General features: G+C 37.4%; 1 protein-coding gene and 2 pseudogenes across 1 annotated transcript in view; 1 reads left to right on the top strand and 2 right to left on the bottom strand.

Annotated features, from left to right (window-relative positions):
- Slc25a40 (solute carrier family 25 member 40) overlaps positions 1-613 on the bottom strand; it is a 28,100-nt gene extending 27,487 nt beyond the window's left edge. The window contains exon 1 of the mRNA XM_033758665.1: positions 406-613. The gene's annotated coding sequence lies outside the window, so the exon portion shown is untranslated. The remainder of the gene's footprint in view (positions 1-405) is intronic.
- Positions 614-2,791: 2,178 nt separating this feature from the next.
- Positions 2,792-4,551, top strand: LOC104868248 (annotated as a pseudogene).
- A 4,802-nt stretch (positions 4,552-9,353) lies between these two features.
- LOC104868214 lies at positions 9,354-10,340 on the bottom strand (annotated as a pseudogene).
- Positions 10,341-17,873: the final 7,533 nt, after the last annotated feature.

Here is a 17,873-nt window from a genome sequence, read left to right as displayed (position 1 = left end):
AAGGTAATTTTCTTCACCCAGTTATTATTCACTGGACACTTAAGAAAGTTTCTACCTTTTGGTTATTAGGAATGATGCAATGCATGCAGAAATGTATTATCTTTTTGAAATTCTGATTTTTTAAATACATACTTAGAAGTAGGACTGCTGGGGACCAGGGATTTAGATAACTGGTAACACACCTTGCCTCTCAAGTACAAAAAGAAGTAGGACTGCTGGATTACACAGTAAAATTTTTAATTTTCAGAGACAACTTCATACTGTTTTCCATAGCAGCTATATCATTTTACATTCCCCCAATAAATTCACAAGTGTTCCAATTTCTCCACATCTGTTTTAGTCAGCTATTATCACTGTGACAAAATACTTGCAACTTCTGAAGAGGAAAAGTTTACTTTGGCTCACAGTTTCAGAGGTTTCAGTGCATGGTCACTTGTATTCACTGCTTTGTGTTTGTGGCAGCACACTAGATCATGATGGGCACACATGGCAAGGAAATCTGTGCATAGCAGGACAGACAGAATGCAAAGTGAAAGAGGAGCGGTGGGAATTCCAATATCCCCTCCAAGGGCACATTCCCAATGACCTAAATCCCTTCCACTAAGGCCCCAAATCCTAAAGGTTCCACAACCTTGTAACGGTGCCAAAGCCTTTAGCATGGATCTCTGGAGAACTTTCAAGATCTAAACCATAACAACTACCTTATCAGCACATTTTGTTCATTTATTTTTTTTAATAATGGCTTTCTTAATAGCTGTGAGATGATCTAATCGAAGTTTTAATTTGCATGTGATGATTAGTTAACATTAAACATCTTTTTAGATACCTGTTAACCATCTGTATATGTCTTCTAAGATATGTCTATTTAAGCCTTTTACCACTCTTTAGTCAAGTAATTGATATGCTATTAAGTTATCTGAGTCTTTTTATATTTTAGGTATTAACCCTTATCAGGTATATAGTTTTCAAAATTTTTCTATTTCCTAAGTTGCATTTTCACTTACTTATTTCCTTTGCTTTACAATAAAAACCATTTTAGCTTGATGTAATACCATTTTAGCTACTTGTTTATTTTTGTTCATTTGCTGTGCTTTATGACCTCATATCCAAGAAACCACCGTGAAGACCACTTTTATTATTCTTTCTCTTATATTTTCTTCTAGCAATCTTACAGTTTCAAGTCTAATGTTTAAGTCATTACCCATTGAGAGTTTGGTTTTGTGTATGATTTAAGACAGGGGTCAAAATTCTTAATTTTAATGAGCCAAATTTATCATTTTTTCCACTGTGCAATCTTTCCCTACTCAAAGATTCAAGAGATACTTATTTATATTTCTTCTCTAAAATTTTAGTTTTGACAAATATTAGCAAATTTAAGTGTTTAATATATGTAGAATTATTTTCTTCATATTTTTTCTGAATTGGTAAATACTTTTACATATATATATGGGATATACTGTGATATATCCATATAAGCACACAATGGGTAATGAGCAGATAGGGATAATTAAAATATCTATCAATTTAAGCACTTACTGTTTGTTTTGTGTATGTCCTGGGAATATTCACAATTCTATCTACTAGCTATTTTGAAATATATAATTAATTAGAGAATCAAGATGATAGAATGATGAGCAGCAGAAAAATTCACCCTCTCTGAGATCTGGAATTCAAACACAGGAAAATAACAAACTGGGAAAGAAAAAAGAGAAGTACACCTTCAGAAATTTGGAAGCAAGCTGTGAGTATGGTGTTATTTTGCATTTTCCTGAGAAATAATGTTATTATGTATCTTTTCAATAAGAAAATAATCCAATTGTTAATTAGCAATAGATATGAATATTTTATGAAAAGAATTATTCAGATGATAAGTATATGAAAAGGTGCTCAATGTCACTAATCATGGAGATCAAACTAAACCACAATGAGATACCTGTACACATATATTAGAATGACTTATACTTGATCTTAGCTAAAAGACCAGAATGCAATTAGAATCACTTAATACAAGTTTGGGCAACTCCAAGTATTGCCAAAAATACAAAACATCTATAATTTTCATAAACTCCTGATAGGAAGCGTGAACACTTTGGAAAAGATTTTAATTTCTTATATGTGCCTAAGGTTTACCATGTAAGGACATACATGGCAGATAAATAACAGTCAGGTTTCTTGCTATCACAGAAAGACACAAATAAGGAAAAGAGGAAGGCCAGAATAAATCCTGTCACATGCCACCGGATTTAAATAAAAGTCTCACTATGAACTCACAGCTTGCTTTTTTGGGGAAGGGGTACCAGAGATTGAACTCGGGACCTTGAGCTTACGAGGCAGGCGGCAGTACCACTGAGCTAAATTCCCATCCCACAGCTTTTTTAAAAAAAAAATTTTGTGGCACTGGGGGATTGAATCTCAGCCCTTCTTATTTTGAGACACAGGGTCTTAGGCAACCCTTTAAATTGACAATCCTCCTGCGTTAGCCTGCCAAGCCAGTGGGATTGCAGGTGTGTATTGAGTGCCAACTGAACTCATAGCTTTCAAATAAATATAGATAGGTAGAAACAGATACAAAATATAGATGCATGTAAATACCTGAACTACACACATATGTATATGTGCATATTTATTTAAGAGCTGTCTGCTGAAAAGGCATAGAGGCAAGATGCCCCAGCAGTAACACACCTACATACTGCCTGAAAAATGACTTTCTTTAATAAAAGGAACCACAGCTCCTTGGAGAAATGGTTTTTGCAAGGTGTAGCACAGGAAGAATAAAAGTTAAGGAGTGCGTGAGAGTGACGGAGGCCTGGTACTGGCGGCAGAACAGAGACCAGGCAGTGTATTGTCACTGTTACTCTGTGTCCCTTGCGTGAGCCACAGTGGTAGGTAGAGCTGGTGGCAGAGGACTGAGAGAGCTTCACTGAGTCCCTGTTACCAGCTGCCGGGCATGGCAAGTTGCAGCAGGGAGCTGGTTGAGGAGGATGATCAGGAACACAAGGCGGGCCACCACTGCCTCAAACAACCTGAGGGCAGAGCCAGGCACACAGGTGCTGCCCCCTTCTTTCTGCTCTACCCAGGTGATGAAGGCGTGGACTTTGCAGCTCAACCACCACCACAGCCCCAGCATTCCCACAAGATGCTGTTATGGCCAGGCTCCCCACTGCCCTTCCTGTTGCTGAGCTAGACTGGGAGTGGCAGCAACAGCTAGCACCATCCTAATTATGTCACGTCTAACTTACAAACTTGATGAACATGGCTGAGCTAAAGACCAAAGGCTTGACTGAATCAGCTGTGAAGCTGGGGAGGACTCCAGACTATATGTCCCTCCAATAATTCTTCCTGCTGATGGAACACTGAACATGTCAAGAAATCTTTTTTGGGACAAAATAAATCCTTTTCTGGGGGGCCTCTAGAATAGATAGAAAAACTTATATCAGAAGGAGCAGACATAACAGCAAGTGTTAAAAGATCTCCCAGGACTGAAGACACCAGTAGGCAGAGGAAGAGCCTGGCTTCCCTGGCAATAATACAAAGAAACTTTCAGAATATATGAAAGCTTTGATCAATAAAAAGGAACTTCTCGGTGAATTCTATGAACCAAGCCAGTTGATAGGTCTGAATGTCATTAATGCTAATTTCTGTATGAAAGGAGAAGATCTGAACTTTTCCGTGCATCTCAAGGATGGAAACATCAGTAACTATAGTTAGAGGGATGGTCAGATTACTGCAATTCGGGACCAGAAGAACTATGTAGAAGAACTCAACAGATATCTGAATGCTACTGTAAGTAATCTTCAGGCAAAAGTAGATGCATTAGAAAATTCCAACACAAAACTGATAGAGGAGCTTGCACTTGTAAACAGGATTATTACCTTGCAAGAAGAAATGGAATCCAATTGGAAGGGTCCTAAGAAAGGCAGAACTGAGGAAGAACAAGTGGTAACTAAAGCACTAAAGCATTTCAAGGACAAGACATAACTGTAACTGACGTTGAAAAAGAACTGGAAACACAGATCAGCATGAGGTAGAAAATGGAATTGGCTGGGCCAGGGATTTAGCTCAGTGGTGCCGATGCCTGCCTTGCAAGCACAAGGTCCTGAGTTTGATCCCCAGTACCAAACAAACAAAAAACCCCACAGAAAATGGAATTGGCTAAGAAGATGCTGGAGAAGGAAGTCTGTGAGAAGCAGGAGGCCCTGGTGTCTCTGAGGAAGCATCTGGATGATCCCAGGGCCCTCAAGCATGGACTTGCTTTTAAGCTGCAGAGTTCAAACTTAGGAATAAAAGAGAAAGGTGAACGAAGCACTCCTTGGAAGAGAAACTAATCAGATGGCTGCCTCTATTAAACAACTGGAGCAAAGACTGTGTCAGGCTGAGCGAGCCCATCAGGCTGCTACAGTGGACAACCTGCTCTTCTAACAGGACTCCAGGGACAAGATCAACAGTCTGCAGCTGGAAGTGGAGGAACTCATTAGGCAGTTTGAGTTAGAACTAAACAGGAAAAAGCAGGTTAGAAAACAACCAGCAGCATGCTAGGAAAGGTTCCCTGAATCCAGAACCCAAAGTAAACGGAAACATGAAGCCCCTGGAAGAAAACCACAGGCTGTAGTTTCACATAAACATGAACAGGATCAATTGCTGCTCTGTGAAAAGCCACAGGTGTGTGAGCTGTGCCAGGAAGATGGCAGCCTGACAAAGAAATACAAGAACTGCTTCTGTAATGGCTGTTCACAAATGATCTGTCTCTACCTTCAAGCCTGAATGAGTTTGCAATCTCTGTCACGAACAGCTGATGAATCAAAAATTCATGAGTCCCTCCTAAGACTCAAGACCAAGACCTGGACCAGAACATCAGGATCCCCTAAGGGCCCCCAGTCCTTAGAATCAACTGGAGAGTTGACAGGAATGATTTTAAGTAAACCATGTCCAGACAGAAAAGACAGTTTTTGTTTGGAGGGGGGGCTAGAAATTCTGCTCATTCCCCCTAATGACCATGTAAGTAAAAGGTACTTGTTGAGCCTTTCTTTTCTGTATCACAAATCACACCACCAGAAGGGTTTATTTTATGGCATTATCTTGAAAGGGCTACTTGTTTTTAAGAATAGTGATGATAATTTTTGAGTTGATATAATGTGAGAGTCCAACCAGATAAGAACAAAAAGAAAAGGGCCAGAGATGTAGCTTAATGGTAGAGCACTTGTGTAGCAGGTAGGAGACCCTGGGTACTCTCCCCCTGCACCACAGTGGGAGGGAAGAGGATGAAAAAAAAAATCATGTCTCTCAATTGCATTTGGAGCGGGAGAGCAGGGAAAGGTAAAAGGTGAGATCAAAATCACAGATACTGCCTGTTTTCCCAGGTGTTGGTAGACATAAACATTGGGGGAAAGGTAAAAGGTGAGATCAAAATCACAGATGCTGCCTATTTTCCCAGGTGCTGGTAGACAGTGTTTCCTCTTCATTCCTACTGACTGCCTCTTCTTTAAAGTACCTCTACCAAACTGTGAAACCAAACTCTGGGAAAAGATAATAATATACAACTGAATGTACTGCAAATACTGTATTATAATACCAGGACTGACTAGAATTTTCTTCTCTTGTCTTACAAATGTTTTCATTAGCAGAACAAGAAAACATTTGCTGTTTTTCTATTTTATGGCTTCAAAAGTAAGAAATCTGCCCTTTCCAGAATCCCCTACTACAAAACAAATGAACAAAAGCTCTTCCCCAGAAAGGAAATAAGGGAAAAGAAAAAAATATGAGAAAAGGAAAAAATGGAAACAAAGTCTTTGTAAATAGGGGAAGGTGGAGGGGTTGAAGGGAGGGTAGGGGCATGGGGGAAAAATGAGAACCAAGATCTGTCATGTAAAGGTACAAGATCTCAATGATGAATGCAACGGTATTATATACCTAAAAAGTACCAATAAACTCAATTAAAAAAAAAAAGAGCTCTTCCCCAATTTCTCCAAGTCATGATGGAAATTTGTAAGGAGTTTTAAACACAGAGGTCTTCTTTTACAAATAGGAAGTGTTGGTTAAATCAAAGCTAAGTTAGGTATAAATAAATTTAATTTGTCGATGGCTGAGAAACAGCTCACTATTTATTAACTTGCTCCTTGAATAAGAAATTCCTCATTCTATGGCTGCTATCAAGAAATCAAACAATAACAAATGTTAGTGGGGTTGTGGGGAGAAAGGAACCCTTCTCCATTGATGGGAGTGCAGACTGTTGCAACCACTAGGGAAATCAATAAGGAGATATCTCAAAGAGCTCCCTCTGCTGGGTATCTTTCCAAAAGAATTAAAAGAATCACATCACAGAGATATATGCACATGTATGCTTATAGCGGCACAGTTTGTAATAGCTAAAACTTGGAAACAGCCCATTTGCCCCTCAGTTGGAAACTGGATAAAGATGTAGTTTTTCTATAAAATGGAATATTACTCATCCATAAAGAATGAGAAATTAGATTCATTCATAGGAAAATAGATACATACTGAGGATATACTCCTAAGTGAAATAAATAAGTCATACATGTATAAATACCAAATAGTTTCTCTGGAATGAATAAACTACAATAGTACATAAGATTCTCATGATATAATGGACAGTGTGAAATAGGAAGAAAGGGGCTAAAGGTATAGGGAAAGTGGGAAGGGTAGGGGAAAGCTAATAAGGGAAAAGAAAAAAATATGAGAAAATGAAAAAATGGAAATGAAGTGTTTATAAGGGGGGAGGATAGGAGGGGGTGAAGGGAGGGCAGGGACAAGGGGAAAAAATGAGAACCAAGACCTGTCATATAAAGGTATAAGATCCCAATAATGAATGTAATTGTACTTGTACCTAAAATGTACCAATAAACTCAATGAGGAAAATAAAAAGAAATTCCTTATTCTAGACCAAGAATCAAATATGGTGAACAGGTTTCTGAAAAGGACAATACTCAAAACATTTCTCAGTAAGAAATTCTGTGGGCAAAAAAGAGAGTACATTCAGTAAGGGAACTAAAGAAATGGTATATGCTATTTTGATTTTGTTGTAAGTGTCTAATTAATTGACACTTAATTAATTAGATTGAGTCTAATTAATACCTAAGAAATAATTTTGTAACTAGTTGAGAATTCTGAGATATATATCCTGGGCCATGTTATTTAGTAATTTTTATCTCCTAAAATGGGTTAAAGCCTGAGAAAGAACTTGTTACTCCATAGGGCTAGCCTACTACTTGGTAAAGCTAAAGTTTAAAAGTACTAAGAGAAAATAAAATACTTCCGGCCAAAATTAAAAAAGAAAAAGAAACGATGAGTGTGGAGCGTGACATAGTGCTAAAAAAAATACAGAAATGAGGACTGGGGATTTAGTTCAGTAGTGCCACTGCCTGCCTCACAAGCATAAGGACCTGAGTTCCATCCCCAGTAACAAAAGAATAAAATAAAATAATGATTTTAAAAGGGTGACAGTGTGGTAGTAAGAAAAGCTGAAGAACAAGGACACCGAAATGAAAGAGCTGTCAGTGGCTCACAAAATACTAGACTAAAAAACAAAAATAATTTTGGATTAAAATCAATGACAGAAAATAAGTATGAGTAAATTTTTTTTAATTTAAAAAGACGTGCCTTTACTGTTCTATAAACAGTTCAAAATATAAATACATAAGAGTCTGCTGACCTAAAATGTTCAAAATTTGGAGAATGAAGTTTATTTTTTCTATATCTCCTCATGACACATGCAGTTATCTGAAGATCTTTAACTTCAGGGCAATAGAAAACTTTTCTCTGAGGGATCTAACTCTTTCACCTGCCTCCCTCCACCCAAATTCAAAACAGTAACAGTCACTGTGCTGTGGAACACGGCCCCTCCTCGGTTTGTGTCACACTATTCATACTAGTCTGCTTCACAGAGTACTGGAGTCACATGATACATTTTCTTCCTTACATGGGATATTAACTAAGGGCAAATGGGAAGATACATGACATTAACCAAATACCATACTATGGCCTGTGAATGAGGCAAACATAATTAGAGCAGTATTCATTCAACAATATTTGTAAGCAAATCCTACACAAGATCACATGTCAAAAGTCTGGATTATTGTCACATCTTAAGCAAGATTGCTCTCATTTGTGCTATTGAGTTCCCCCCAATTTCTATGTAACTTAATTATAAGAAAAGGCTTCCAAAATGGAGGGCCCAGATTCAATTCCATTCACCAGGCTCAGCCACCTCCATGCAAGTAACCATCAGAACCAATCATGTCTCCAGAACCACAGTGGCCAAAGTGACTTTCTCAATAGTGACCTCTAGCTCTCATCTCTTACCCTTCTAAATGCAGAACTGACTGAAGTAAAGCAGCCATGGAGCCCACAGCTTAATGCAATTTCACATTGCTGTTGTTGCTGCTAAAGCCAGGGGTATTACCATTATTATTACATGAGAACACACTGCCTCTAAGCACATGGCCTGTGAAAGGTCAATAACTGCAACAATGCTAATACCACAGCTGCTATTTACTGACCTCTTACCATTTGCCAGGCAGTGCTCTAAGCATTTTATTTTACTTAGACACAGAATGACACGAGGCATGTACTACTATAACCACTGCTGGAAGATAAGCTGGGGCTTAGCGAGAGCAGACAACTTCCCCAAGTCAAACTGCTGCTCTGCTGTTAGCACTCGGGTAGCTGAGATGGGAAGCTGCAAGTTCTGACTTCCGGACCCCCACTCTTCCCACCTGACACTACCGTCCTGCTGGTCTGGCAGCATCCTATTTCCTCACTGCAGAACTCAAGTCTTCTTGGCTCCTGAAGCAGTGACTGGTTACAGTGGTCAAAGGATGACATTGTGCAAGCGGAGAGCTGGGACACAGTCTGCCTGCATAGTGACCACAGTCCTGGTCCCTCCCTCCTCTGGCAGAGGGTGGCTGGGACACAGTCCACTGCAGTTCCACCTGGTCACACCTGCACACTTTCTGCCCGAGGCCTCAACCGGAACCTCAATGCACTGGTGTTGACTTTGGAACGTAAGCTGGTATAATATGCTGCCTTCGTTTTTCACACTTGTGTTTCCTGCTAATTCTCTTCTTTCCTGAGAGATGACAAGTACTATGATATACACTCTTTTGAAGATAAAGTCATGCTTTGAGACACAGGAAAAATAATATGTAAGCAAACAGTACCAACATTTACATTATATGGCAAGATGGCAAAAGTTAAATTCTCATTCAATGGCTCCATTTTTATTGAAATATACAAAAATATTTTCTATAAATAGTACATAAAAGTGTACAAATCATAAAAAAATTAAGTCCATCCTCAAATGTTTCTTTTTAATTATTTAACCACCAATTTTCAGGTCAGTCATTTCAAATCCCCATCTATTACCACAGTCTGCATACTGAAGTTGTGGTGAAAGTCTTTAGAACTTAATTGTTCATAATTTAAAATGAAAGGAAGACACAAAAATCAGTTTGCAGTCAGATGTCAGAGCCACCACAGTTCTGCAGGTAGAATTCAGAGACTGGAAGCTTCAGTTTCTCCTTCACTCCTGCTGGGGCTCCAGAAGTCTGCACTGCTTCCTTCACTCCTCACTGTTGTCTGCGCACTGCACGTGGGCCTCACAGGGCTTGTACTCCACACATTTTGACGGATCTGTGGGGAAGTGCTTCTGGAAAATGCTCATCAGTAGTCCCTGAATATATTTTCACTGAGTTTCATCATTCAATACATGTGCAATGCGCTTGGAAAAAATCTTTTCCCTGCCAGTTCTGGCATGGATACCAACCATGGTGACTCCAACAGGCCAGGGAGCATTTCCACTGGCCATCCGAAGGTAAGCATCATTTGTCTTCACATATTCTCTCTGCAACATGAATTTAATAATATCTGTTATTGATTCTTTAATATCAGCAGGAAGATTCCTTTTGCAGAGCTCTCTGAAAAGCAGCCTGAAGTAGGACTCAGACTGCTTCTGCATAGCGCTGTTCAGTTAACACTGCACACTGTGTTTCACATAATCTTCTCTGGCATTCAATCCTTTAGCCCAAACATCAAACAGGAACTTCAGGAATTTGGTAATGATGTCCATGTCCTTGCGATCATCGCCCTTCCCCAAGGACTCTCCCAGGGCCTCTAACTCTTCAATGGTGGTATATTTATCCATAAATCCTTTTTTATCCTTTCTGGTTTTTTTCAAAAAACAAACACATAAAAACCAACTGCAGAAAATAGAATGTCTATATTAATGGATGTATAATATGTGAAGATGTAATTTGAATGACAACAGCATAAAGGGGTAAGAGGAATGGAACTATATTAGCATAAATGTTCACAAACCATTGACTCCCATCAGGATTAACTGAACTAGAGTTTATAAGTGAACACAAAAATGGCAACTTTCCCAGCCTCGGAAACCACTAAGGAAATAATACGAACAATGTAATAGAAGAATCAACAAAGGAATTAAAATGATAATTGAACATCCATTTAAAACAAAAAGTGGTAATGAAAAGTGGAACACAAATACATATATATGAAAGATAAGCATAAAATAGTAAAATGACAGGTGTATATATTGCTTTATTAAATATAGATGGATTAATAGTTAAATTAAATAGCAGATATTGGCAAAACAATTTAAAAAACAAAAGATACCCTGTTGGCAAAATCAGTCCTCATCAACAATGTCATCAAATATAAATATACTAAACTCTCCATTTAAGAGGCAGAAACCAGAATTTCTAAAATACCCAACTTTATGTTATCTAGAAGAGTCAAAACACTTGTAATAATAGAATTCAACAAAAGAAAAACAACTAGAGGACTTGAACAACACTATAAACCAAATAGACCTAACAGATATACCATGAATACTCCACCAAACAACAGCAGAATATATATTCTTCCCAACAAATATGAAATATTCTCCAAGGAAGACCATAAGTGAAGCCATAAAGCAAGTCTGACATCTGAAAGACTAAAATAATACAAAGTATTTTTTTTTGGACCACAATGGAATAAAATGTGAAACCAAGAATAAAAGAAAAATTCACAATTATGTGGAATCAAACAATATACTCACAATCAACCAACGCGTCAAAGAAATAATGAAAATTTTAAAATACCTTGAGATGAAGAAAATGAAAACAATCTATCAAAACTTGAAGGATGTAGCAAAGCCATGTTCAGAGGGAAATTTAGCAATGTAAAAGCCAACAATAAAAACAGGAGAACTTGATCTTAAAACATTTAACAGGAAAGTATAACCAGAGGATGGTATAATTGATAGTCATATAAAATAAGAACTACACTGGATCTAAAAAGGAGCTCTAACCACTGTGTAGATGGTGTAAGATCTATTTTTTTTATTTTTTTGGTACCAGGGATTGAACTCGGGTCCTTGAGCTTGCAAGGCAGGCCACCGAACCGCTGAGCTAAATCCCCGGCCCATGATCTACTTTTTAAAAAAAGTGACAGATTCCAAAGGCTAATGTCCAGGAAAAATAGGCTTACATATTCCAACAATCTCTAGCTACATTGGTGGCGTCTTAACCTATATAAGAGTACAGCAAGCCCATGAAAGAGTAATTCTGGAACCACTGGCCTGAGCCTTCAGATGCCTTCTGTGCCTACAAAGCATTCTGGGTTTGATATGAAAAGAGAGAAGAGGGAGGGAGAGAAGGTGGCAGGGAAGGAAAGGGAGAGGGAAAGAGAGATTTTCATTCATTTCTCCTTATGATTAAGGAAGATTAAAGTCTCTCAGGGGAGAAAATGGCACAGTGAAAGACCACTACAGGGACAGAGAACAAACTCTTGGCCCCTTAATCTGTTTTTCATTAAAAGCATGATTTGTATTTTCTTCGGAGGCAGTCAGGAACTTAAAAGCTGTTTTTGTTCAAACAAACAAACAAAATTACAAAACAATGAATCTTCACTTGGCCCTATAGACAGAATGGAACAAAGTTGTATATTCATTTTTTCTGTTTCCTTTCTACCTTAGAACTTCGGGTCCAGTCTTTGCTCTCCTCTGCGTACAGGCATGTAATCATTCAGGGAATGACTGTCTAAAACCTCACAATAAAGGTTTATTAACCCTAAAGTTATATAACCTATCCATTCTCTTTTAAGACTGAGGACACCAAGATAAAGATTTACTACCAATGAGTGCCCAGAAGCCTCCTGTTATTGCCCTAAACCTAAGGTAACCTTGGATTCCAGCAAAGCCTCCACAATACTGGGACTGCTCCAAGCAGAAATAATCATCTCATGGGCACAGGTTTAAGTGTAAAGACTTCCGGAGCCAACCTTCAAACGCAGAACAGACAAGATGATAAACTAGAGCCTAGTCTAGTGATGGTGAACCTTTTGGAGACCAAGGGCCCAAACTGCAACCCAAAACACACTTATTTATTGCAAAGTGCCAACACTACAATTACACCTGCAATCAAACTTGAATTGTTTAGAAAAAACAATGCATAAATTAACATCTTTTATCTTAAAAAGAAAATACAATAACATGCATACCAGAGGCTCACCACCACTGGCTTAGCCCATCCCTTCTCCTTTAAGGCTCTTCTCTTCTTTTTGTTGAGGGGCCAGTAAGATGTTCTACAGAGCTGTGCCCTTTTAGCTCCTCTAGCTGAGGTCCCTTCCCTATTTTCTCTTACTTTGTAACTTTGTCTAATAAATCACCCTATGCCTCAAAAATGAGAGAGATCTCATTAATAAACTAATAAATTATCTCCCTATAGAACTACTGAATGAATAAAACAAATCTAGTGTCAATTAAAATAAGAATGAAACAGAACAAAATAGCAAAGCTATAGAGAATTAATGAAACTTTGTTGTTTAAAAGACTGACAAAATTGACAAACTTTTATTAGCTAGATTACTAGGAAAAGAAAGAAAACTTAAATTACTAAAGTCAGGTATGACAGTGGGGACATTACTATCAGTTTTACATAACTATTCCTAGAGGAGATTATTGTGTACAAATATAGTATATACCAAACAGCCTAGATGAAACAAATTCCTAGAATAAACTACTAAATCTGACTATAGAAGAAACAGGAAATTTAAACAGGCTTATAAGAAGTAAAGAGATTTATAATTTAATCAAAATACACCCCAAGAAAAGCCCAGAACAGATGGCTTCACAGTTTAATTCTACTAACTTTTAAAAAATTTAATACCAGTCCTTCTAAAACTCTTCTAATAAAGAAAAAAACACTTCCAAATACATTCTTTCAGAATTACCCTTATGTCAAAGCCAGATGACATCACAAAAAAACTTAAGAGACTAAACTTCTCATAAATTCAGATGCAAAAATTCTTAACACAATACTAGTAAACCAAATCCATTTCTATGTTAAAACAATTATACATCATGACGAAGTGCAAGGCTGATTCAACATATGAAAATCAATCAACAGAAACATAACACGGAAGGGGAGAACAGTACATTAGCAGTTCAACTAGTGCAGAAAAAACATTTAACAAATTCTAACACCCTTTCATTATACAGTCAACAAAGCAGGGAAAAGGAACTTCATCAACCTGAGAAAGGCTCTCTATGAAAAATCCTTATATATCATATTTAGTTAGAGAAATACTAAAAGCTTTCCCCTTAAGATGAGGGAAGAAAAGTATAATCCAGTCTCACTTTTTTGAAACATTATAGTACTGCAAGTTCTACCTAAAGCAACTGAAAAATAAACAGTAACAAATGGCATACAGATTGGAAATGAAGCAATATATATTCAAGATGACATGATTTAATATCTATAATACGCTAATTAATGCATATAGTTATTAAAGTAATAAATGAATTTAGTAAAGTTGCAAATATAAGATCAACATACAATCAGCTATATTTCTGTATCTATATATCCATCTTTGTTTTAGCAATGAACAATGTAAAAATGAAGTCTAAAAATAATTACATTTACAAAATCATCAAAAATAACACATTCAAGACCAAGAATAAACTAATCAAGGAGGTATAGGACTAATACAATAAAAATTTCAAAACAACACTCCAATTAAAGATCTAAATAACTGCCTTCCTTGCAAGCACAAGGACCCAAGTTTGATTCCTGGTAGCAAAAAAAAAAAAAAAAAAGACCTAAATATATAGACAAACATCCTGTGTTATAAATCAGAATGCACAATACTGCTAAGAGGTAATAATGTATGAATCTATGCAACTGTCAAAATTTTTCAACTTCTTTTTTGCAGAAATGAATAAACTTGTCCTAAAATTCACATAGAATTTCAAGAAACCTGAATAGCCAACACAATCTTGAAAAAAATAAAACCCGTAGGACTGAAGACTTCCTAATTTTAGATGTTAAAAAGCTACACTAATTAAATAGTAGAGTATTAGCAACAAAGAGGAAATAAAAATGAGTGTGTTATGAGTATAACGTTTTTTTCACTGCACTGAAAATGTTCTGGAATTAGATAAAGGTGATGCTTGCACAATATTGCTAATAGTCTTGAAACAGTGAATAGTACATTTCAAAATTGTTAAAATGATTAATTTTATGATTTTAACCTCAACTATTCAAAAGGTCTAGCTCAGTGGTTCCGTCGCCTGCTTTGCAAGCGCAGGGATCAGAGTTCGATACCTAGTACCAAAAAAACAAAAACAAACAAAAAGGTCTATATGAAAACCAGGTTACACTCTATAAGTGAAAAGGATGTGTAGTAACTAGGACTCTTGTAGATTGCTGAATAAGAGCTTAAAATTTCAGTAGTTTTATACTGCCAAACATTCAGTTAACATGTGATCCAGCAATTCCAAAAAAAATTATACATATTCAAAAAACTTGCATACAAATGTTCACAGCAAATTTATTCACACAGCTTTATTCTATACTATAAACTATCCAGATACCTATCAACAGGTAAATGGATAAATTGATGTGTATGAGCACACACACACAAATGGAATACTACAAGCAATAAAAAATAACGAACAACTAATATATGTAATATGACCAAATCACAAAAATACTACACCAGGTAACATAATTATAATCCACTGGAGATTGGAAAGTGGAATGAAGTATTCTGAGATGACTGACAGAAATGTTCTATATTCCGTTTGGAGCGATGACACAGATGTACATATCTGTTAGAATCCATCAGTATATATGCTTACGTGTATGGCATGTGGAGCAAGGATATTAGAAAGTTTTTAAATGTACATGATGAGACTTCTACGGGTCTTAAGTGAACCAACCAGTCTCACTGGGTGCTCAACACAGGAGAAAAGCAGGAAGTAGGCTCAGTAGGTCATTGACAGTTTAGTTTAGGGTATAAGAACCTCTAAACCACTTTATCTGTAATACCACCTATAGATGCCACACCAGCCTCTGAATCACATTTTCTAAAAGAGATCTACTGCATTCTCCATCTTCAATAATTCACTTAGGTTGTGTTCAAAGATTTGATGAATGTTTTCCTAGCTCATTGTCACCTTAACCAAGCCTATCCTTCTATATGCTAATCCTGCAAAACTAAGAACTTAAGCTCAAAGAATCTTAGGCCCTCCAAGTCTCACCAGGAGACTCTAAAATGTGAAGATTAGATAATAAAAATAGCAACAGAACATACTTCAGAAGGAACGTGCCAAATAGCAAATGAATCAAATAGGAATTATTAATATTGATGGCCCCAGGTGAGCAGAAGATAAAGACTGAATCTAAGCTAAGTTGCTATAGGTAAGAAAAACAATTGATAGCCAGAGGAAAGACTTAAGCACAAGAAAAAAAAAAAGAGCAAAGTGGTAAGTATCACAGAAAAATTAATTTGTCTAGAAGCTACAGTATAAAATTTGTACTTGGGGTCTGGGATTGTAGCTCAGCAGGGCAACTTCTGCCTAGCAAGGGTGAGGCCCTGAGAAAGAAGAAAAAAAAGAAAGACCAAAAAAATTATTTTTGTACTTGGATATGTGTGACATAATCTGAAAAAAGGATCTAGGTCTCAACTGATAATCACAGAAATTTATGGAGTAGACTGAGCAAATATTACCTTCATTTACAGATAAGAAAACTCTAAAATTGGAAGATTATAATATTTGTCCAAGGTCATAAAACTACTTAAAAATAGGAGCAGTACTGAATGACATTCATTTCTCTTGATTCACAACCAAATGCTCATTTAATGAGACCATGGTCTGCTCAATGTTCTCCCATTTTACTTAATAGAGCCCTTAACCAAGTTTCTCACACAAATAATACTTCCCCTATTCGATTCTTCCTGAATGTAAAACCCTTCATCTGAAAAAAGCACATTTTTAAATTTACCAATGGAACTCATCCTTGCTATGACAGGTATTGTTTTCTTTACTGGTCACAGGTATACCCCTCCACCCCAACCAAGTGCTCCTTCTGTGGCTACTAAAAGGTTTGGGGTCCAATAATATTTATTTTAGAGACTAACCTGTACAGTAGATTTTCCCATATCCTCACAAAACCTTCCAAAGACCCAATCTTCCTCTCCTATCACTACACTTTATAAATTTTTTAACACTACACATAACCTGTCTCAACTTCAAATCCATCATTTTTATTTAGCACTTACCTTCACCATCTACTCAAAATCTCATTAAGGAAATCAACATCTTTCACACTAAAATTAAGGCCTATTATTCAAGTCTTAGCCTTTTTGAACTTCCTGGGAGATAGAGGAGCTCCCAAGGTTCACGAGAACAATTAATGAGTTCTTACTCTATGCCAGGCAGTGTACTAATTAAGATTTCAAAGATGTTCTATTTAATCTTCACAACAGCTCTAACTTTACAATAGCTCTAAGCCATTTTACCCTTTCACAGATTAAAACTGAGGTCCCAAATTAACCGCAGCCATACACTAGAAACCTGAATGGTAGGGTCTGTAATTCTGACTTCTGACCATCTTTGTCCTCAGTTCTCCTTTCTGTGCTCTTTCTCCATCTCTTTCAATCTCATTTCATGATCTTCTGCTTACTTCATTTCACATGCTGTCTGGGACAATGTCGGTGTCTCTCTCAGCTATTCTGTATTAGTGACTCTCAACCTCTTAATAAACACAAGAATCTTTCGCTCACTCTGTACTTTATATTTTGAAAACAGGTCCTTTTCCCAAATGAAATTGTAACGTTGCACATGCATGCCCACAGTGTACCTCCTCACACCTCCAGGATCTGCTAACCTCTTATGCGTAACCAGTGACTGAGATCAATCAGTACAAAGTCTACGTAACTTTGCATTTCCCCTCCTTGTATGGCCCCCGAGATCCAACACCTCCAACCATCTAACAAACACAGTTTAATAAACAGTCCCTTGATTGTCACTGCAGTTTCTTCAGCCTAAACCTGTCCAAAACAAAATTCTCGTTCCCCGTCAAGCCTCATCATTTCCCGTGTTTTCCATTTTGTCTCAGGTGTCACAATCCACCCTCAACTGTGCTATACGATACGTTTGCAGAATGATTCATATCGACTCTGCTGTCCCCGAACTACAGCCAGGTCACAAATTAACCACTACACAATGCGTGCCCATTATGACCAGGAGTAAAGTAATGCAAAATAGTACAAAAGATCATTCTCTTAAGTAGGTTACAAGCAGAAACAACCAAAAGCAACTTTTGTGAGGCATTGTTCCACTCATAAAACAAAATGTAAACATTTCAAAACCTGTCCGTGTGCTCCTTCCTTACACAGGCCCACTGCCCCATTTTACAGCTTTAGAAAGGGACTCCTTTGCCCACTCTCATTGCTGAAATACACGTACACACGCGAAAAGGGCAACCGGGCTGCGGAGCAGGCGGGGCCCCGCGCGCGGAGTCTACCGGCTCTAGGCGGCCCAGGCCCGCACGTCCGGACAGCGTACCTGG

This window comes from Fukomys damarensis, unplaced genomic scaffold (assembly GCF_012274545.1).
Source record: "Fukomys damarensis isolate Sample0158 unplaced genomic scaffold, DMR_v1.0_HiC HiC_scaffold_4, whole genome shotgun sequence".
Classification (NCBI taxonomy): domain Eukaryota; kingdom Metazoa; phylum Chordata; class Mammalia; order Rodentia; family Bathyergidae; genus Fukomys; species Fukomys damarensis.
This window is presented reverse-complemented; position numbering and strand designations above follow the sequence as displayed.